A 22597-nucleotide genomic window follows, 5' to 3' on the forward strand; every position below is an offset into this window, starting at 1 on the left:
GCATGTAAGCACCCCCCCCCACAATTTATTTGTTTGTCATAATTAGCCCCCCCCCAAGAATATTAAATGCCCGTCCATTGATTTGTTTCTGCCGCCGGCTCTGCCTCCTAGCGGTGTTAAGCGTAAACGTGCCATCAACATTTCCTTGTACTCTGATTGGTCAAATGTCGAAAATGTTAAGGAAAAAGTCAAGAATGGCCCCCTCTGATTGGCTGAAAATGTTATAATGTCAAGAATGGCGCTCTCTAATTGGCTGCAAATGTTATAGCGCGTCGACATGATTGGCTGTGGCGTTCAACATTATCCCCCTTTTGACGGACTATCCTTCGGCAGCTGGCGTTCAGGTCGCAGTCTCCATTGGAGGCGTGGGTTTGAATCCCACTTCTGACAAACCTAACCTTTGGCTGCTCAAGCTAGAGTCTTTAAGCCTCTGGCAAGTTTATCCAGAAATGCAGTAATGTTGACAAAGCACTGCAATTCAGTTCATGCTAGAATTAACCAAACATTAAAGTAACAAAAACCACCCACAGTTTCCTCCCAGTTTCGAACTGGGGACCTTCTGCGTGTGAAGGGAACGTGATAACCATTACACTATGGAAACACATCTTCAGGATTCAGACATAAATCATTAGGTGCACGCTTTTTAAAAAGCGTATAAAGGAAATGAGCGCTACACCCACCTAGCGTGGCAAACAGTTTAAATCTTCTGTCAGAAGACAACTGCTGTTTCTGCTCAGTTTCGAACCAAGGACCTTAGACACGTTAGGCGAACGTGATGACCACTACACTACAGAAACCTGTTGATCAGGTCATTAGGCATGGCAGTCTGCCTACAGCTCCTTGGTACGATGGCCTTCACCTGTCTCAAAAGTAAGGGTTTTGTAGCGAATTGCAGCATTTATGTCTAAAGTGCCTCCACTTGGGAGATCCAGTCCTTTACTGCTGCCAAAAGACCGGTACAAAAGTTTTGCTCCAGCAAACAAGTTACAGGAGGAGCTGGCCAGGGTCCCCAGACAACTGTTTTAATGACAGCTTGAGCAAAATGCAACGTGTTGGCCAGGAATCGAACCCGGGTCAAATGCTTAGAAGGCAGATATTCTCACCACTATACCACCAACGCAAGACCATTGGGTGTAGGCTTAAAAAAATTGCATGAACTTATTGACCTGACCTACCAGGCACCATATTAAAAAAGAGGTCTCTAATATAATAATGTAACACGTTTTATACAGACACTTCATATTTAAATGGTATTAGATTATTTTTTGGATTCTCTGGCTTCTGTGAAGCGTTGAGGTAAAATGATGCATGACGCCGTTCCTGGAAATCGCGCTGTCGGGGACAACTACCTGTCTCTGCAACTCCTCTTTAGTATAGTGGAAAGTATCTCCGCCTGTCACGCTATAGTCTGGGGTTCGATTCCCTGATGGAGAGATCCAGTTCTTTACTGCTGCCAAAAGACATTAACAAAAGTTTTGCTCCATCAAACAAGTTACAGGAGAAGTTGGCAAGGGGCCCGGACGACTGTTCTAAAGACAGCTTGAGAAAAATGCAATTCGTTGGGCGGGAATCGAACCCATACAGCAAGAATGGACAGACCCAGGAATTGAACCCATACAGGAAGAATTCTCATAATCAAGGTATTTAATTTAAAAATGTGAGACTTTTTATACAGACACTTCATATTTAAATGGTATTAGATTATTTTTTTTGGATTCACTGGCTTCTGTGAAGCGTTGAGCTAATATGACGCTGTTCCTGGAAATGGGAAGGCTGTTTGTAGCGAGCTGTAGTCGCGCTGATCGGGGGTGACAACCTGTCTCTGCAACTCCTTGTTAGTATATTGGAAAGTATCTCCGCCTGTCAAGCGTAAGACCGGGGTTCGATTCCCCGACGGGGAGATCCAGTCCTTTACTGCTGCCAAAAGACCAGTACAAAAGTTTTGCTGCAGCAAACGAGTTACTGAAGGAGCTGACAGGGTCCCCAGACAACTGTTTTAACGACAGCTTGAGCAAAATGCAATGCGTTGGCAGGTAATCGAACCCAGGTCAACTGCTTGGAAGGCAGCTATGCTCACCACTATACCGCAAGACTGTTGGATGTAGGCTGGAAGCCCTGTTGTGCGGTCAGCAAAGAAATTTTGCAATACATTAGCAGCTGGCAGGTGCAGATGAACTGAAACTCTCTTTGTTTGGACCTGGCACTTAAAAAAAATTGCATGAACTTATTGACTTGACCTACCAGGCTCCATATTAAAAAACAAATTTTTAATAATGTAACACGTTTTATACAGACACTTCATATTGGACACATGACGCCGTTCCTGGAAGTCCCGCTGATCAGGTACATCTACCGGTCTCTACAACTCCTCGTTAGTATAGTCTAGGTATAGTATAGTAGTATAGTATAGTATTTTTAGAAGATGGCTCCTTCCCATAATCTGCCCTGCAAGCAGTGTGACAGTCTGTAAATTCCACAAACAACAGAGGATCATAGAGGTCATTCGGCATGGCAGTCTGCCTACAGCTCCTTGGTAGGATGGCCTTCATCTGTCTCAAAAGTAAGGGTTTTGTAGCGAATTGCTGCATTTATATTTAAAATGCCTCCACTTGTTTCCGCCGGGTTTTGAACTGAGAACTTTTCACGTATAAAGCGAACATGATAACCACTACACTACGGAAACTTGATTTGTATGTCAGTCCCACCTCTTCTAGGGTACGCTTGTTCAAAAGCAAATTAAACTATAGACTGCCCAGTGTTTTTAACATGGCAAAAGCTGCTAATTTTGTTGGCAGACCAAACATTTTTTTATTACTGTACAGGAAACCTCAATGGTCATTTGTTTTATTTTTGTCCTTTTCTAAAGAGATTGAACCACAAACATCCCTGCAAGTGTACTGACCTGCTCAACAGAAAATCGCATATGAAATTTTTACAAAAACCACCCACAGTTTCCGCCCAGTTTCGAACCTTCGCGTGTGAGGCGAACAGTCTGCCTACAGCTCCTTGGTACGATGGCCTTCAACTATCTCAAAAGTAAGGATTTGTAGCGAATTGCAGCATTTATATTTAAAATGCCTCCACTTGTTTCCGGCCAGTTTTGAACTGAGGACCTTTCGCGGCGGGAGTCGAAAATGGTTAAGCTTAACTTCCCTTAACTTTTCCCATTCATTCTCTATGGTAGTGCTTAACACTACGGATGCAATATACCTTTGGCCACACGTAGACTTCCTGGCGCTGTTCCGCTTTTCCGTGGCGGGGAGTTTAAATAGCATAGTGTCATCTGTCAGTCATTCGCAGTGGAGGAGGGGAGACCCGTTTTACGAACGGAGAGATATTTGTTTACCGACTTGTCAGCAAACTTGTTTTGTTTTGTTGCTGTCTAAACTACCTGCAGACAGATTTTCCCTCAGGTGACCGCATATACATTATTATTCAAATATTTTATAATTTAAATTGCATGTATATTGTCATGTAATCGTATTGTTATCGTGTTGAATGGATTGTGACGATAAGAAACAGTAAACTCCTCGTTGTGAATACAGCTGTTATTTTATAAGAGTATCTTTGTTTGTAAAGGTGAATGTTTCATCCTAATCTCTCACTATGCTTAAAATATATGTTAACAGTGCAGTAAGATGTAATGTGCAGTAGTATGGAGGACCAAACTTGCAATTAAAAATGAATGAATAAATAAATGAATAAATAGATAGATAAATAAATGTGATAATAGGAAAATAAAGGAATAAACGACTTGATAAAATAAAGATGATTCATTTTAATCAAATGTATTTTTGTATATTTTCCCCCTAATTTATAATATTTTGCTTTTATATTTTAATGTATTTGTATTATTTTTAATTGTATTTATTTATTATTTTATTTATTTGTTTGTTCCATTTATTCTTATATTTATTTATGCATTCATTTATTTGTATATTTATTTATTCCAATATGTATTTATTTCCAGATTTATTTATTTTAATCTTTATTTATTTTTATTTTTATTTCTTTATTTTTATATCTATTCTTAGATTTTTTTGATGTGCATGATAATTAGGTTGGTTGGTCTTGCTTACCAAATATAAATATTAATTAACAAATAAATAAAAGCAGAAAATAAATTAAGGGAAATAATACAAAAATTAGTTTGATAAAGAATAAATCATATTTATTTTATCAAGTCGTTTATTCCTTTATTTATTTTCCTATTATCAAATTTATCTTTTTATTTGTTTACATGTTTATTTATTAATTTAATTTCTGCGGCTTTGGTCATCCTATAATGTAATTAATATCAGACACACACATATATTACATTTAAATTACAAACAAATATATATATGTGTACAATTTAATGGTATAATTTAACATTTTTAATTAGTTAACTTGTTAACTTTTTATATATCCATATATACATTTTTAAAGCAATTTAAATAATGAATATTAAATAATGCAAATTTAATAAACAGTACGTGCTCTAAGGCTGCATTTATTCAGTTAAGAAACAGTAATATTATGGAATATTATAGCATTGTAAAATAACTCTTTTATATATATCACTGATGCTTTAGTATTAACTGTCTTATTTCATTTTGTTACTGTAAGTATTTAAATGCTTATGCTGAGACACTAATGAATACATTCTGATTTCAGAACAGGATCATGAAGAAAACAGTGTTCTTCCCAGGGAAAGTCAAAGTGTCTTTCAGGAAAGGCCCATCAGGCCATTTACGCCGGGACCCATCAAAAGAGGCAAAAAGAATTAAAGACAACCCTTCACTGCAGGACAAGTCAACACCACAAAGAGAAGATCTGGTCAAGTTGAACGCCCGAAAAACAGATGACCAAAAGCACTCCTCCGATGCCCTCACCATCAGCTTCCGCTGCAAGACCACCTGTTCCTTCCATTACTGACTCTGATCAGCCTGGTGAGTTAATAAAATTCATGCAAATTTGCTTATATTTATTCTTAAAGCCTGCCTACCTACTGATGCATTTGTTATATTTTATAGTAATGGAGGAGGATGAAGAACTGGAGAGGATGATGCTGAGTATTTCTCCAACAAAATATCTCACACAGCTGAGTAAGTAAATCAAGTATCGTGTCATGTGTGTTATATATACCCATGTCAAATTCTTATAAAATTGGTATAAAATTGTACATACTGGAGAGAAACCATTCAAATTATAATGCTTAATTTTTAGGATCATCTGCAGCCACAGGATCCACAGTCTTATCTACAACAGGTTACTTTACACATCAGTTTTGGAGGCTTATTCGGTTACATACAGACTTATCTTACATTTCTGTTTTTTAATTATCTTATTTGTTGTTTTGGCACTGTTCTTGCCTGTTCTAAAACACATGTTCTTTTGTTCTAACTACTGTTAAGGTTTGAATATACCAGTGGTGAGGGTGAGTGCACTTCATGAATTGTATGCATGCTATTTAAACTGTTTTTATTTGTTGTGAAAAAGTGGACTGTTTACTTACAGACATTTGAACATTATCAGAATGTGCATTACTAGAATAAATAACAAAATACATAGAATAAAATAATAAATAATGATTAGTCATTTAATGTAGTCAAGACAATCAAATACATATCATGTACATTCAGTGTTTTAATATGTTTTTAATTTCCTCCCTGTGCTTTTCCTTGCAGCTCTGCCGCAGCCTCCATCAACATCAGCTCCTGTGTGTAGGCCTTCTACACAGGGTGAAGGCTTTATACCACCTCAAGCAGCACAATCAGCACCTACACCTGCACCAATGCCGTCTGCACTGACTGAAACCCCTGTTCCCAGTTACTTGAACAAAAAAAGTAAAGACAGTTAAACACACGACCATTAAATGTGTTATACACGCATATATATATATATATATATATATATATATATATATATATATATATATATATATATATATATATATATATATATGCATTTATTTCCTTTGCTTTGTGTTCCGTGCCGTTCTGCCACAGCCTTCACCACCATCACATGCAGTCTCTAGTTCTCCCAATCCACCAGCTCCTGTGTGTAGACCTTCTTCACAGACTGATGGCTCTGTACCACCTCCTGCAGCACAATCAGCACCTACAGCTCCTTCATCAATGACGTCTGCACAGACGGAAGCACCTGTTACTAGCTACTTGCAAGATATTAGCCACTGGAACTGCTCTCTTCATCAAAGAATTTGGATGAAAACAGAGATGGAGTCCATGGGGCTCTGGCCAGGATCACACCCAGTAAGACACCTAATGAATATGGTCTCCTTGTGGCGCTATCCACCTCAGCCTGAGCTTATAGAGACAAACATGGGCCTTCCGTCACCAAAGTACTTCCAGCTCCATCCCTTTTTCATTTGGAAACCTGAGCACAGTATAAATGAAAGGCTTAGAAACAACTACATCCTGCCCTGACTCTACAGCTGTCCAAATCCTCATGTTGTGTCCTCAGGTGTGGGAAGACCCCGAGTGATCCTTGGCACTAGTGGGCAATATTACAGCCTTGCTTCACGTCTGTGCTGTAAGGCATGTAAAAAATACTGGTTCGCTGATAAACCTCAGTGGGTGGACATGCTACCACAGCAATTCAGAAACATCTTGCCAACCTTCCTCACTCATAAGAAGGCAATCTGTAAAACTGTGATGGATGAACTGAGGCGCTCTGGAAAATCCCCTAATGACAAGGCCAACCAGCTGTCTGAGTTGCTTCACCTTAAGTTTGAAAGAGCCCACCTTGCATACCTTCTCATTGTGCAGAACGTCAGGGATGCTGAAGCAGGGCTGTATGGCCAGAAAACCATCACAGGAGTATTGAGGAAGGATGACACACCTGCTTCGTTTGGGGGTTACGAAGATACTGATGGGTGGCATGGGGTGTCTGTGTCTGCACATTATCTGGTGGAGTGCCTGCTTCAGGAATATCACCGGCAAGAGGCAGCTCTCACTCAGCTCCTTCAAGGAACTTTTGGACAGGTGTTCAGATCAGATCACACACGCAAAGTTGCTAGAAAAGTGACCCTCTCATCTGGCACAATGTCATCCTACGCTGTGATGAACGAGAACTGGATGATCCTGTCCTGGGTGATGCTGCAGTCTGAGAGTGAGCAATCCTTGAGGTCAATGTACTGTGGGATGGCCAATCGCTACAGTGCTGCTAGCATACCCAAGGCCAAGTACCAGTGGGTGGAAAGGTAAGAATAATCACATCTCATCACACATCACATCAAGATGTGTAAGCAAAGGTAATGAATACATTAAAATTAAAATGTATTTCCCTTTTATGTACTTAGGGACTGCTGTGCTGCTTTCAGAGTGATGGACCCAGGACCCTATGAGCACCAGCAGTGGGAAGCTTGGAGGACCACTGAAGCTACTGTGGCAGAGGTTACATCAGAAAACCTCAAGAATGTAAATGCCGCTTGCCATAAGTACAATGAGGACATGGTGGTTAAACTAGACTTGTGTCACTGTATGCGGCGATTCACCAGGGAATGTGTTTCGGAGCACCATCCTCTGTATAGCTCGTTCTGCCAGTTCCTCTCTTCTGCCGTAGTAGATCAGAGTGACCTGGAGAAACTGAGGAACGCATACAAGTTCTGTGGAATTGAGCCTGCTAATCCCACAAAGCAGCACATCAGAGCGCACTGCAGGACAAAAGTGCCACATCCTAGAGAGCTGGTCCAAAGAGTGGAAGAAGTACTTCACCATTTCCATCTTGCAAAGGATCCCAACAACATCTTCCTTTTTAAACCCTCGATGCTAAAATTGTGGTACAACTGAATCATATCAAGGGTGAAGGAGCTGCTGTGCCCATCTGGATCCCTGTCAGAGGCACTTCACAGCAAGAGGGGTTTCATTTCCAACAGGCTCAGTGAGTAACGGGTAATCGCGTCTCTCCTGAGCTGTTCCAGGCGCAGGGTATGACTGGTGTCGCACGCTGGAATTATCAGCCGCTGGTGGACCTGAAGCAGCCTGGGCTTGTCTTACCTGGAGTGTTTGACCCTGTTTTGATGATGGAGTTAAACAGGGCATCTATAAGAGTGACTGGGTAACCCAAATATCCAGCCTTCCACATCTCCAGCTGGGACACAAGAGAGAGGTTTGGCCTACAATATGTGGAGCCAGGCTGTCGACCTGTGCCTCTTGACTTTGACAAACACAAAAGCAGGAAGACAGACCTAGGGATGCAAGAAGAGTCTTCATCTGGCACTGATTTCTCCTTTCCATCTCAGGTAAGCCTTTAAAGTTCTTTGATAACAAACATTTTATTGAAAAACAAATACTTAATAATTCTCGCTCGCATATAACACTAATTTTGCTGAATTTCAGAAATGCTTAGAGGATTCCTCTTCTGCTGAGACCCCTCTTGCTCCTGAACCAGAGGCCACCCAACAGACTCTCATTTTCAATGTTTTTCTACTCCGAGTGCTGTGACAGTGAAGGAACAAACATCTGAGGAGTTTCTTTTAGATGCAGGTAATTATATTATTCATACAGGCACCAATGTGTGTAATCTGTTTGCCTAATCTATGCACACAAAACAAATACTTCGTTTAATAATTTTGTGAATCTCTTTTAGAACTGACAAGCACACCACCACTGCCTTTAGCTGCTTCTCCCTGTGCTGCTCGGACTGGACCCATTAAGACAGGCGGTCGAGTCTTTGTGTTGGACCATAACAGATGGACAGATCCAATGAGAAATGCCATTGATGGTTTGCTGGCCAAGCACCACGGGAGCAAGGACCTCCTGACAAAGGTGGATGGTGAATATGCTGCTATGGTACAGAGTGCCTGCACTCACCCAAACAGCCTTTTGCACTCAACCACAAAGCAGCACATGAGCAGGTACATAAAAAACCTTGCTAAAAAAAAGAACACTAATGCTTCACTCAACACCAGCCCAGAAAAGCTCCTGGAGACACAGCAGTTATGGCAGCTTCTTCACTCAGGCAGTGAAACCATCAGTGTCCCAGTGACAGTACTGCCACCTGCCCCAGTCAATCCTCCCGCAAAGAGTGTTCCTGAGACTGTCTTTCTGGACCAGGCAGCGCTTGAGAAGATGGTGAAGGACATCATAGAGAAGCAGCAGGCATTTCAGCAGCAACAACAACAGCATATGCTGCAAAAAAAGCACACTAGATCCTGTTTAGCCTGTGGTCAGCCTAATTCTCGATACATGGGTGATGGCACCTCAATACATTTCTTTTATCAAGGTGGTGATGTTAAATACTTCTACTGCTCCAAGAAAGTTTTTGACACATATTCCGCAGAGGGCCTGACCAACCCCAGAATGCCCTTTGAAGACTTTGCAGAGACTCCTTTTTTCAGCGAGAACTGGAGTCCTCGAAGAAGAGAGGGGCAGAAAATAGGAGGGTGATTGAGGAGAGAAGCAAGAGAAAGTCAGTAATGGAGCATCCTACTGGTCGTCTGTGCAGATTCTGCCACCTGCCACTGAAACAAGGACCCAACAGTCCTCATATTCACACTGGTTTCCCTGGAGTGGCAGGCAAATACATTTACTTTCCTGCTAAAGTGTTTTCCCTTTATCAGGCTCAGGGAATGAAATTTCATGGAAAGACTTTCAGCAGTCTCCATTCTATGAGGCTGAGAAGCAGAGGTGGATTGAGGAAAAGAAAAAATGACTTCACTGACAAATGACATGCCCAGACTTCAAATACTGTTTATAGCTCAAAGACATTCCTTGCACAATCTTATGCATATATGTATATACATATTATTGCACTTTTAATGTATATATATATATAATTTTTTTAAATATTTAATTTATTTCCATTTGTTCATTAAAATACCAAAAGTATTGTATTTTATTGTATTGGATTGTGTTTTAGTGTTTTTTTAAGTTCATTTATTGACTTGCATTATTTTATCTTGCTCAGATTTGAAAAACACTAAATGTTAAGCACTGGTACTATTATACTCTGTACATAATTGTTTAATTTAAAATACTTTTTTTCTTGTTTTTTCCTGTTCTCCTCAACTTTAGATATTATTATTGCTGTTGTTTAATCTATAATCTATCATTTTAAATTGTTACATTTATTTCCATTGTTCATTAAAATCAAACAATTGTGTCCTTGTTTGCATTGTACTTTAGTGTTTTTAAAGTAAATTTTATTGACTTGCATTATTTTATCTTGCTCAGATGTGTAAACACTAAATGTTAATAACTGTTGTCATTAAACACTACATAATTATTTGATTTAAAAAATCTTGTTTTTTTCCTATGTTCTCCACAGCTTTATATTTTATTATTTTTATTATTAATGTTATTGTTGTTTAATCCAGGGGTTTTCAAACTGTGGGTCGAGACCCATTTGTGGGTCGCAGATTGGGAAGAGGTGGGTCGCGCAGTCACTATTGGCTGCAGCGAAATTTACGCGCAGCGTTCTCCTTTTTCCAAAGCGCTAGGGCGGTTGCGCTCCGGAGGCGTCTGTCGTTGCTAAGCGCAACCATCAGCTGCGCTCTCCGTTACAGCAAGGAAAACAATTGCGGCATTCTGAAAAGTTGAGAAGTTTTTATCTCGATGTGGCGCGGACGCGCTTGGAAAAAACGAGCGCGTCGCACCGCGAGCTTCCATTATGAGCGCGCATACCGCGCACCTACATTTGAATACGCGATATGTGAACAGGCCCTTAATCTGTCGTCTGTTCAACACAGCGCTGTTGACTTTCAGATATGGTCTTCGTAAGAGTGCGTTGTTTGCATTCCCTCGCATGCATTTTGCTACCTACCAACACAAGGAAATTTTATATGTAAAACGTATTTCACATGTAGCTACACACACGAGGACGAAAGTGTTTTCTGCGCTGAACAACGTGGTGAGTTTAACAACACTTTTAGCAGAAATATTAGTATTGAAATTCTAGGTCATGGGCCTACTGTCAAATTAAATAATTTAGAAAATAAAATTATTTGTTGTTATATCAAAACTTTGGTTAAGATTAAAATTACTTAATCTTTAATTTCTTCGTGTCTGGGTAAATTAGTTGAGGCAGCAGCAAGAACTACTCGGTATTCTTCACTTTATTTCAACAGCCATTAGGCTGCTATTTTAATTCTACATTATTTTGATAATGTACCATAAGTTTGTATTGCAGTTAAACTTGTATGTCTTTCATACTATGACAAGGAGAAAACTGCTCTGAAGAGATCTAACGCCTTCCACCCATCCCCACATTCGTGCTTTTTAAAAATCATTTTGGTGGGTCTTGAGATAGATTATTCTTGTCTAGGTGGGTCCTGGAATGGAAAAGTTTGGGAACCCCTGGTTTAATCTATAAGTATTTAATACATTACCTTTTTCAGTTTTACATAATAATATGTATATTTTTGTACTATAAATAAAACGAGAAACTTACTATTTGGTGTTTACTGGTTATATTTCATATATATATTGGATTTCTGTACATAGTTAAACAAATATAATGTAAATATCTCAATGTAAAATGTAAAGGTCTAAAACATTATCAAAATGTTCTTTACAATTATTCACATTCAAATATTTTCTATATTAAAGAAAATTAAACCCTATTATAATGTAAATGTTTATTAAGGTAGTTGCACATTTTGTACATTCTACACAATAACAAATCTTACACGTTTTATTCTATTTTTGTGCACAAAGTTAGTTTATTATATGTAAATCGTACTTAACATGAGTTTCTAATCATTTTTTAATCTAGATACACTTTATGGTAGTTGTGGTCGAGACGAGACTCGAACCTGTAATTTCGTGTATTTTTTCAGGCCCGCCTCCCTGGAATTTCCTGCGTTCTTATTGGCTAGCAACGCTCTACACCTACATGCGACTGGCCCTCCCTGGGATTTCCTGCGTTCTTATTGGCTAGCAACGCTCTACACCTACATGCGACTGGCCCCGGCGTGGAAGGCAGCTATGCTCACCACTATTGAAGACTGTTGGATGTAGACTGGAAGCCCTGTTCTGCGGTCAGCAAGAATTTTCGCAATACATTAGCAGCTGGCAGGTGCAGATGGACTGAAACTCTCTTTGTTTGGACCTGGCACTTAAAAAAACCTTATTAAAAAAAAGGGTCTCTAATTTAATAATGTAACACGTTTTATACAGACACTTCATATTTAAACGGTATTAGATAATTTTTTGGATTCACTGGCTTCTGTGAAGCGTTGAGCTAAAATGACGCATGACGCCGTTCCTGGAAGCCGCGCTGATCGGATACAACTTCCTGTCTCTGCAACTCCTCGTTAGTATAGTGGAAAGTATCTCCGCCTGTCACGCGGAAGACAGGGGTTCGATTCCCCGACGGGGAGATCCAGTCCTTTACTGCTGCCAAAAGACCTTAACAAATGTTTTGCTCCAGCAAACAAGTTACAGGAGAAGTTGGCAAGGGGCCACCGACGACTGTTTTAAAGACAGCTTGAGAAAAATGCAATGCGTTGGCCGGGAATCGAACGCATACAGCAAGAATGGACAGACCCAGGAATCGAACCCATAGCAAGAATGCTCGTAATCAAGGTCTTTAATTTACAAATGTGATGCGTTGGCCGGGAATCGAACCCGGGTCAACTGCTTGGAAGGCAGCTATGCTCACCACTATACCACCAACGCAAGACTGTTGGATGTAGTATGGAAGCCCTGTTCTCCGGTCAGCAATAATTTTCGCAATACTTTAGCAGCTGGCAGGTGCAGATGAACTGAAACTCTCTTTGTTTGGACCTGGCACTTAAAAAAATTGCATGAACTTATTGACCTGACCTACCAGGCACCATATTAAAAAAAAGGGTCTCTAATTCAATAATGTAACACTTTTTATACAGACACTTCATATTTAAACGGTATTAGATTATTTTTTGGATTCACTGGCTTCTGTGAAGCGTTGAGCTAAAATGACGCATGACGCTGTTCCTGGAAGCCGCGCTGATCGGATACAACTACCTGTCTCTGCAACTCCTTGTTAGTATAGTGGAAAGTATCTCCGCCTGTCACGCGGAGACTGGGGTTCGATTCCCCGACGGGGAGATCCAGTCCTTTACTGCTGCCAAAAGACCTTAACAAATGATTTGCTCCAGCAAACAAGTTGCAGGAGAAGTTGGCAAGGGGCCTCGGACGACTGTTTTAAAGACAGCTTGAGAAAAATGCAATGCGTTGGCCGGGAATCGAACGCATACAGCAAGAATGGACAGACCCAGGAATCGAACCCATAGCAAGAATGCTCGTAATCAAGGTCTTTAATTTACAAATGTGATGCGTTGGCCGGGAATCGAACCCCGGTCAACTGCTTGGAAGGCAGCTATGATCCCCACTATACCACCAACGCAAGACTGTTGGATGTAGACTGGAAGCCCTGTTCTGCGGTCAGCAATCATTTTTGCAATACTTTAGCAGCTGGCAGGTGCAGATGAACTGAAACTCTCTTTGTTTGGACCTGGCACTTAAAAAAATTGCATGAACTTATTGACCTGACCTACCAGGCACCATATTAAAAAACAAGGTATCTAATTTAATAATGTAACACATTTTATACAGACACTTCATATTTAAACGGTATTAGATTATTTTTTGCATTCACTGGCTTCTGTGAAGCGTTGAGCTAAAATGACGCATGACGCCGTTCCTGCAAGCCGTGCTGATCGGATACAACTACCTGTCTCTGCAACTCCTTGTTAGTATAGTGGAAAGTATCTCCGCCTGTCACGCGGAGACTGGGGTTCGATTCCCCGACGGGGAGATTCAGTCCTTTACTGCTGCCAAAAGACCTTAACAAATGTTTTGCTCCAGCAAACAAGTTACAGGGAAGTTGGCAAGGGGCCCGGACGACTGTTTTAAAGACAGCTTGAGAAAAATGCAATGCGTTGGCCGGGAATCGAACCCATACAGCAAGAATGGACAGACCCAGGAATCGAACCCATAGCAAGAATGCTCGTAATCAAGGTCTTTAATTTACAAATGTGATGCGTTGGCCGGGAATCGAACCCGGTCACCTGCTTGGAAGGCAGCTATGCTCACCACAATACCACCAACGCAGGCCTTTGAACGTAGACTGGAAGCCCGGTTGTGCGGTCAGCAAGAATTTTCGCAATACATTATCAGCTGGCAGGTGCAGATGAACTGAAACTCTCTTTGTTTGGACCTGGCACTTAAAAAAATTGCATGAACTTATTGACCTGACCTACCAGGCACTGTAGTGATCTTTTTCTTTGTAGAAAAGTTAGAAGCTCAGACCAGGAGACAGTGGAAGTTTTCCAAGCAGAAGTTCTTTATTGCTTGTCGGTAGCTGCAGTCATTCCAACATCGTCTAACTAAGGGAACTTTACATTGTAGTTTATATACATTTCAAGGGGGAGGGATTACATTGTGAGGAACAAAGCATTAAATGAGCTAAAACATGAGAACAGAACGGTGCAGGACTTCTCGCACTGAGATAAGAACTCCAAGACAAATGGTCTCAGTAATAAAATAGCAGGTGTTCAAACTTGCTCAGCATGACTCTTCACCCGGTAAAACAATGAGAACAGGAAAAGCCTAGCCTTCTCGCACTGAGATGGGACAGTCAGGAATATCCTGCTGGGAACCCCTACCGTTTGCAGAGATTTCCTGGTCTCATCATTTATAAACTTTCTCAATATAAAATACTATTGTATTGGAAATCTAAATTAAACATTTAAATAAAATTTGTAATCCTACAGCACCATATTTATAAACAAGGTCTCTAATTTAATAATGTAACACGTTTTATACAGACACTTCATATTTAAACGGTATTAGATTATTTTTTGGATTCACTGGCTTCTGTGAAGCGTTGAGCTAAAATGACGCATGACGCCGTTCCTGTAAGACGCGCTGATCAGATACAACTCCTCGTTAGTATAGTGGAAAGTATCTCCGCCTGTCACGCGGAAGACCAGCGTTCGATTCCCCGACAGGGAGATCCAGTCCTTTACTGCTGCCAAAAGACCTTAACAAATGTTTTGCTCCAGCAAACAAGTTACAGGAGAAGTTGGCAAGGGGCCACCGACGACTGTTTTAAAGACAGCTTGAGAAAAATGCAATGCGTTGGCTGGGAATCGAACGCATACAGCAAGACTGGACAGACCCAGGAATCGAACCCATAGCAAGAATGCTTGTAATCAAGGTCTTTAATTTACAAATGTGATGCGTTGGCCGGGAATCGAACCCGGGCCAACTGCTTGGAAGGCAGCTATGCTCACCACTATACCACCAACGCAGGCCTTTGAACGTAGACTGGAAGCCCGGTTGTGCGGTCAGCAAGAATTTTCGCAATACATTAGCAGCTGGCAGGTGCAGATGAACTGAAACTCTCTTTGTTTGGACCTGGCACTTAAAAAAATTGCATGAACTTATTGACCTGACCTACCAGGCACTGTAGTGATCTTTTTCTTTGTAGAAAAGTTAGAAGCTCAGACCAGGAGACAGTGGAAGTTTTCCAAGCAGAAGTTCTTTATTGTTTGTCGGTAGCTGCAGTCATTCCAACATCGTCTAACTAAGGGAACTTTACATTGTAGTTTATATACATTTCAAGGGGGAGGGATTACATTGTGAGGAACAAAGCATGTAAATGAGCTGAAACATGAGAACAGAACAGTGCAGGACTTCTCGCACTGAGATAAGAACTCCAAGACAAATGGTCTCAGTAATAAAATAGCAGGTGTTCAAACTTGCTCAGCATGACTCTTCACCCGGTAAAACAATGAGAACAGGAAAAGCCTAGCCTTCTCGCACTTAGATGGGACAGTCAGGAATATCCTGCTGGGAACCCCTACCGTTTGCAGAGATTTCCTGGTCTCATCATTTATAAACTTTCTCAATATAAAATACTATTGTATTGGAAATCTAAATTAAACATTTAAATAAAATTTGTAATCCTACAACACCATATTAAAAAACAAGGTCTCTAATTTAATAATGTAACACGTTTTATACAGACACTTCATATTTAAACGGTATTAGATTATTTTTTGGATTCACTGGCTTCTGTGAAGCGTTGAGCTAAAATGACGCATGACGCCGTTCCTGGAAGCCGCGCTGATCGGATACAACTACCTGTCTCTGCAACTCCTCCTTAGTATAGTGGAAAGTATCTCCGCCTGTCACGCGGAAGACCGGGGTTCGATTCCCCGACGGGGAGATCCAGTCCTTTACTGCTGCCAAAAGACCTTAACAAATGTTTTGCTCCAGCAAACAAGTTACAGGAGAAGTGGGCAAGGGGCCACCAACGACAGTTTTAAAGACAGCTTGAGAAAAATCCAATGCGTTGGCCGGGAATCGAACGCATACAGCAAGAATGGACAGACCCAGGAATCGAACCCATAGCAAGAATGCTCGTAATCAAGGTCTTTAATTTACAAATGTGATGCGTTGGCCGGGAATCGAACCCGGCTCAACTGCTTGGAAGGCAGCTATGCTCACCACTATACCACCAACACAAGACTGTTGGATGTAGACTGGAAGCCCTCTTCTGCGGTCAGCAAGAATGTTCGCAATATATTAGCAGCTGGCAGGTGCAGATGAATTGAAACTCTCTTTGTTTGGACCTGGCACTTAAAAAAATTGCATGAACTTATTGACCTGACCTACCAGGCACTATATTAAAAAAAAGGGTCTCTAATTTAATAATGTAACACGTTTTATACAGACACTTCATATTTAAACGGTATTAGATTATTTTTTGGATTCACAGGCTTCTGTGAAGCGTTGAGCTAAAATGACGCATGACGCCGTTCCTGGAAGCCGTGCTGATCGGATACAACTACCTGTCTCTGCAACTCCTTGTTAGTATAGTGGAAAGTATCTCCGCCTGTCACGCGGAGACTGGGGTTCGATTCCCTGACGGGGAGATTCAGTCCTTTACTGCTGCCAAAAGACCTTAACAAATATTTTGCTCCAGCAAACAAGTTACAGGGAAGTTGGCAAGGGGCCCGGACGACTGTTTTAAAGACAGCTTGAGAAAAATGCAATGCGTTGGCCGGGAATCGAACCCATACAGCAAGAATGGACAGACCCAGGAATCTAACCCATAGCAAGAATGCTCGTAATCAAGATCTTTAATTTACAAATGTGATGCGTTGGCCGGGAATCGAACCCGGTCACCTGCTTGGAAGGCAGCTATGCTCACCACTATACCACCAACGCAGGCCTTTGAACGTAGACTGGAAGCCCGGTTGTGCGGTCAGCAAGAATTTTCGCAATACATTAGCAGCTGGCAGGTGCAGATGAACTGAAACTCTCTTTGTTTGGACCTGGCACTTAAAAAAATTGCATGAACTTATTGATCTGACCTACCAGGCACTGTAGTGATCTTTTTCTTTGTAGAAAAGTTAGAAGCTCAGACCAGGAGACAGTGGAAGTTTTCCAAGCAGAAGTTCTTTATTGTTTGTCGGTAGCTGCAGTCATTCCAACATCGTCTAACTAAGGGAACTTTACATTGTAGTTTATATACATTTCAAGGGGGAGGGATTACATTGTGAGGAACAAAGCATGTAAATGAGCTGAAACATGAGAACAGAACAGTGCAGGACTTCTCGCACTGAGATAAGAACTCCAAGACAAATGGTCTCAGTAATAAAATAGCAGGTGTTCAAACTTGCTCAGCATGACTCTTCACCCGGTAAAACAATGAGAACAGGAAAAGCCTAGCCTTCTCGCACTTAGATGGGACAGTCAGGAATATCCTGCTGGGAACCCCTACCGTTTGCAGAGATTTCCTGGTCTCATCATTTATAAACTTTCTCAATATAAAATACTATTGTATTGGAAATCTAAATTAAACATTTAAATAAAATTTGTAATCCTACAACACCATATTAAAAAACAAGGTCTCTAATTTAATAATGTAACACGTTTTATACAGACACTTCATATTTAAACGGTATTAGATTATTTTTTGGATTCACTGGCTTCTGTGAAGCGTTGAGCTAAAATGACGCATGACGCCGTTCCTGGAAGCCGCGCTGATCGGATACAACTACCTGTCTCTGCAACTCCTCGTTAGTATAGTGGAAAGTATCTCCGCCTGTCACGCGGAAGACTGGGGTTCGATTCCCCGACAGGGTGATGCAGTCCTTTACTGCTGCCAAAAGACCTTAACAAATGTTTTGCTCCAGCAAACAAGTTACAGGAGAAGTTGGTAAGGGGCCACCAACGACTGTTTTAAAGACAGCTTGAGAAAAATCCAATGCGTTGGCCGGGAATCGAACGCATACAGCAAGAATGGACAGACCCAGGAATCGAACCCATAGCAAGAATGCTCGTAATCAAGGTCTTTAATTTACAAATGTGATGCGTTGGCCGGGAATCGAACCCGGCTCAACTGCTTGGAAGGCAGCTATGCTCACCACTATACCACCAACACAAGACTGTTGGATGTAGACTGGAAGCCCTCTTCTGCGGTCAGCAAGAATGTTCGCAATATATTAGCAGCTGGCAGGTGCAGATGAATTGAAACTCTCTTTGTTTGGACCTGGCACTTAAAAAAATTGCATGAACTTATTGACCTGACCTACCAGGCACCATATTAAAAAAAAGGGTCTGTAATTTAATAATGTAACACGTTTTATACTGACACTTCATATTTAAACGGTATTAGATTATTTTTTGGATTCACTGGCTTCTGTGAAGCGTTGAGCTAAAATGACGCATGACGCCGTTCCTGGAAGCCGCGCTGATCGGATACAACTACCTGTCTCTGCAACTCCTCGTTAGTATAGTGGAAAGTATCTCCGCCTGTCACGCGGAAGACCGGGGTTCGATTCCCAGACGGGGAGATCCAGTCCTTTACTGCTGCCAAAAGACCTTAACAAATGTTTTGCTCCAGCAAACAATTTACAGGAGAAGTTGGCAAGGGGCCACCGACGACTGTTTTAAAGACAGCTTGAGAAAAATGCAATGCGTTGGCCGGGAATCGAACGCATACAGCAAGAATGGACAGACCCAGGAATCTAACCCATAGCAAGAATGCTCGTAGTCAAGGTCTTTAATTTACAAATGTGATGCGTTGGCCGGGAATCGAACCCAGGTCAACTGCTTGGAAGGCAGCTATGCTCCCCACTATACCACCAACGCAAGACTGTTGGATGTAGACTGGAAGCCCTGTTCTGCGGTCAGCAATAATTTTTGCAATACTTTAGCAGCTGGCAGGTGCAGATGAACTGAAACTCTCTTTGTTTGGACCTGGCACTTAAAAAAATTGCATGAACTTATTGACCTGACCTACCAGGCACCATATTAAAAAACAAGGTCTCTAATTTAATAATGTAACACGTTTTATACAGACACTTCATATTTAAACGGTATTAGATTATTTTTTGCATTCACTGGCTTCTGTGAAGCGTTGAGCTAAAATGACGCATGACGCCGTTCCTGCAAGCCGCGCTGATCGGATACAACTACCTGTCTCTGCAACTCCTTGTTAGTATAGTGGAAAGTATCTCCGCCTGTCACGCGGAGACTGGGGTTCGATTCCCTGACGGGGAGATTCAGTCCTTTACTGCTGCCAAAAGACCTTAACAAATGTTTTGCTCCAGCAAACAAGTTACAGGGAAGTTGGCAAGGGGCCCGGACGACTGTTTTAAAGACAGCTTGAGAAAAATGCAATGCGTTGGCCGGGAATCGAACCCATACAGCAAGAATGGACAGACCCAGGAATCTAACCCATAGCAAGAATGCTCGTAATCAAGATCTTTAATTTACAAATGTGATGCGTTGGCCGGGAATCGAACCCGGTCACCTGCTTGGAAGGCAGCTATGCTCACCACTATACCACCAACGCAGGCCTTTGCACGTAGACTGGAAGCCCGGTCGTGCGGTCAGCAAGAATTTTCGCAATACATTAGCAGCTGGCAGGTGCAGATGAACTGAAACTCTCTTTGTTTGGACCTGGCACTTAAAAAAATTGCATGAACTTATTGACCTGACCTACCAGGCACTGTAGTGATCTTTTTCTTTGTAGAAAAGTTAGAAGCTCAGACCAGGAGACAGTGGAAGTTTTCCAAGCAGAAGTTCTTTATTGTTTGTCGGTAGCTGCAGTCATTCCAACATCGTCTAACTAAGGGAACTTTACATTGTAGTTTATATACATTTCAAGGGGGAGGGATTACATTGTGAGGAACAAAGCATGTAAATGAGCTGAAACATGAGAACAGAACAGTGCAGGACTTCTCGCACTGAGATAAGAACTCCAAGACAAATGGTCTCAGTAATAAAATAGCAGGTGTTCAAACTTGCTCAGCATGACTCTTCACCCGGTAAAACAATGAGAACAGGAAAAGCCTAGCCTTCTCGCACTTAGATGGGACAGTCAGGAATATCCTGCTGGGAACCCCTACCGTTTGCAGAGATTTCCTGGTCTCATCATTTATAAACTTTCTCAATATAAAATACTATTGTATTGGAAATCTAAATTAAACATTTAAATAAAATTTGTAATCCTACAACACCATATTAAAAAACAAGGTCTCTAATTTAATAATGTAACACGTTTTATACAGACACATTATATTTAAACGGTATTAGATTATTTTTTGGATTCACTGGCTTCTGTGAAGCGTTGAGCTAAAATGACGCATGACGCCGTTCCTGGAAGCCGCGCTGATCGGATACAACTACCTGTCTCTGCAACTCCTCGTTAGTATAGTGGAAAGTATCTCCGCCTGTCACGCGGAAGACCGGGTTCGATTCCCCGACGGGGAGATCCAGTCCTTTACTGCTGCCAAAAGACCTTAACAAATGTTTTGCTCCAGCAAACAAGTTACAGGAGAAGTTGGCAAGGGGCCACCGACGACTGTTTTAAAGACAGCTTGAGAAAAATGCAATGTGTTGGCCGGGAATCGAACGCATACAGCAAGAATGGACAGACCCAGGAATCGAACCCATAGCAAGAATGCTCGTAATCAAGGTCTTTAATTTACAAATGTGATGCGTTGGCCGGGAATCGAACCCGGCTCAACTGCTTGGAAGGCAGCTATGCTCACCACTATACCACCAACACAAGACTGTTGGATGTAGACTGGAAGCCCTCTTCTGCGGTCAGCAAGAATGTTCGCAATATATTAGCAGCTGGCAGGTGCAGATGAATTGAAACTCTCTTTGTTTGGACCTGGCACTTAAAAAAATTGCATGAACTTATTGACCTGACCTACTAGGCACCATATTAAAAAAAAGGGTCTCTAATTTAATAATGTAACACGTTTTATACAGACACTTCATATTTAAACGGTATTAGATTATTTTTTGGATTCACTGGCTTCTGTGAAGCGTTGAGCTAAAATGACGCATGACGCCGTTCCTGGAAGCCGCGCTGATCGGATACAACTACCTGTCTCTGCAACTCCTCGTTAGTATAGTGGAAAGTATCTCCGCCTGTCACGCGGAAGACCGGGGTTCGATTCCCCGACGGGGAGATCCAGTCCTTTACTGCTGCCAAAAGACCTTAACAAATGTTTTGCTCCAGCAAACAAGTTACAGGAGAAGTTGGCAAGGGGCCACCGACGACTGTTTTAAAGACAGCTTGAGAAAAATGCAATGCGTTGGCCGGGAATCGAACGCATACAGCAAGAATGGACAGACCCAGGAATCGAACCCATAGCAAGAATGCTCGTAATCAAGGTCTTTAATTTACAAATGTGATGCGTTGGCAGGGAATCGAACCCGGCTCAACTGCTTGGAAGGCAGCTATGCTCACCACTATACCACCAACACAAGACTGTTGGATGTAGACTGGAAGCCCTCTTCTGCGGTCAGCAAGAATGTTCGCAATATATTAGCAGCTGGCAGGTGCAGATGAATTGAAACTCTCTTTGTTTGGACCTGGCACTTAAAAAAATTGCATGAACTTATTGACCTGACCTACCAGGCACCATATTAAAAAAAAGTGTCTCTAATTTAATAATGTAACACGTTTTATACAGACACTTCATATTTAAACGGTATTAGATTATTTTTTGGATTCACTGGCTTCTGTGAAGCGTTGAGCTAAAATGACGCATGACGCCGTTCCTGGAAGCCGCGCTGATCGGATACAACTACCTGTCTCTGCAACTCCTCGTTAGTATAGTGGAAAGTATCTCCGCCTGTCACGCGGAAGACCGGGGTTCGATTCCCCGACGGGGAGATCCAGTCCTTTACTGCTGCCAAAAGACCTTAACAAATGTTTTGCTCCAGCAAACAAGTTACAGGAGAAGTTGGCAAGGGGCCACCGACGACTGTTTTAAAGACAGCTTGAGAAAAATGCAATGCGTTGGCCGGGAATCGAACGCATACAGCAAGAATGGACAGACCCAGGAATCGAACCCATAGCAAGAATGCTCGTAATCAAGGTCTTTAATTTACAAATGTGATGCATAGGCCGGGAATCGAACCCGGGTCAACTGCTTGGAAGGCAGCTATGCTCACCACTATACCACCAACACAAGTCTGTTGGATGTAGACTGGAAGCCCTCTTCTTCGGTCAGCAAGAATGTTCGCAATATATTAGCAGCTGGCAGGTGCAGATGAATTGAAACTCTCTTTGTTTGGACCTGGCACTTAAAAAAATTGCATGAACTTATTGACCTGACCTACCAGGCACC

The 22597-nt window shown here is 41.7% G+C and overlaps 10 non-coding genes across 10 annotated transcripts; 2 read left to right on the top strand and 8 right to left on the bottom strand.

The window, feature by feature from the left end:
* Positions 1-12551: 12551 nt before the first annotated feature.
* Positions 12552-12623, bottom strand: trnag-ucc (transfer RNA glycine (anticodon UCC)). The gene has a single exon. It is a non-coding gene; the product is annotated as a tRNA-Gly (tRNA).
* A 637-nt stretch (positions 12624-13260) lies between these two features.
* trnag-ucc (transfer RNA glycine (anticodon UCC)) lies at positions 13261-13332 on the bottom strand. Its single transcript has one exon. It is a non-coding gene; the product is annotated as a tRNA-Gly (tRNA).
* A 1836-nt stretch (positions 13333-15168) lies between these two features.
* trnag-ucc (transfer RNA glycine (anticodon UCC)) lies at positions 15169-15240 on the bottom strand. The gene has a single exon. It is a non-coding gene; the product is annotated as a tRNA-Gly (tRNA).
* A 1147-nt stretch (positions 15241-16387) lies between these two features.
* Positions 16388-16459, bottom strand: trnag-ucc (transfer RNA glycine (anticodon UCC)). Its single transcript has one exon. It is a non-coding gene; the product is annotated as a tRNA-Gly (tRNA).
* A 1853-nt stretch (positions 16460-18312) lies between these two features.
* trnag-ucc (transfer RNA glycine (anticodon UCC)) lies at positions 18313-18384 on the bottom strand. Its single transcript has one exon. It is a non-coding gene; the product is annotated as a tRNA-Gly (tRNA).
* A 638-nt stretch (positions 18385-19022) lies between these two features.
* Positions 19023-19094, bottom strand: trnag-ucc (transfer RNA glycine (anticodon UCC)). Its single transcript has one exon. It is a non-coding gene; the product is annotated as a tRNA-Gly (tRNA).
* A 1852-nt stretch (positions 19095-20946) lies between these two features.
* trnag-ucc (transfer RNA glycine (anticodon UCC)) lies at positions 20947-21018 on the bottom strand. The gene has a single exon. It is a non-coding gene; the product is annotated as a tRNA-Gly (tRNA).
* A 340-nt stretch (positions 21019-21358) lies between these two features.
* trnad-guc (transfer RNA aspartic acid (anticodon GUC)) lies at positions 21359-21430 on the top strand. The gene has a single exon. It is a non-coding gene; the product is annotated as a tRNA-Asp (tRNA).
* A 638-nt stretch (positions 21431-22068) lies between these two features.
* trnad-guc (transfer RNA aspartic acid (anticodon GUC)) lies at positions 22069-22140 on the top strand. The gene has a single exon. It is a non-coding gene; the product is annotated as a tRNA-Asp (tRNA).
* Positions 22141-22366: 226 nt separating this feature from the next.
* On the bottom strand, positions 22367-22438 carry trnag-ucc (transfer RNA glycine (anticodon UCC)). The gene has a single exon. It is a non-coding gene; the product is annotated as a tRNA-Gly (tRNA).
* Positions 22439-22597: the final 159 nt, after the last annotated feature.

Source organism: Siphateles boraxobius, unplaced genomic scaffold (assembly GCF_051911475.1).
Source record: "Siphateles boraxobius isolate OS27281-9 unplaced genomic scaffold, OSU_SipBor_1 6, whole genome shotgun sequence".
NCBI classification, from domain to species: Eukaryota; Metazoa; Chordata; class Actinopteri; order Cypriniformes; family Leuciscidae; genus Siphateles; species Siphateles boraxobius.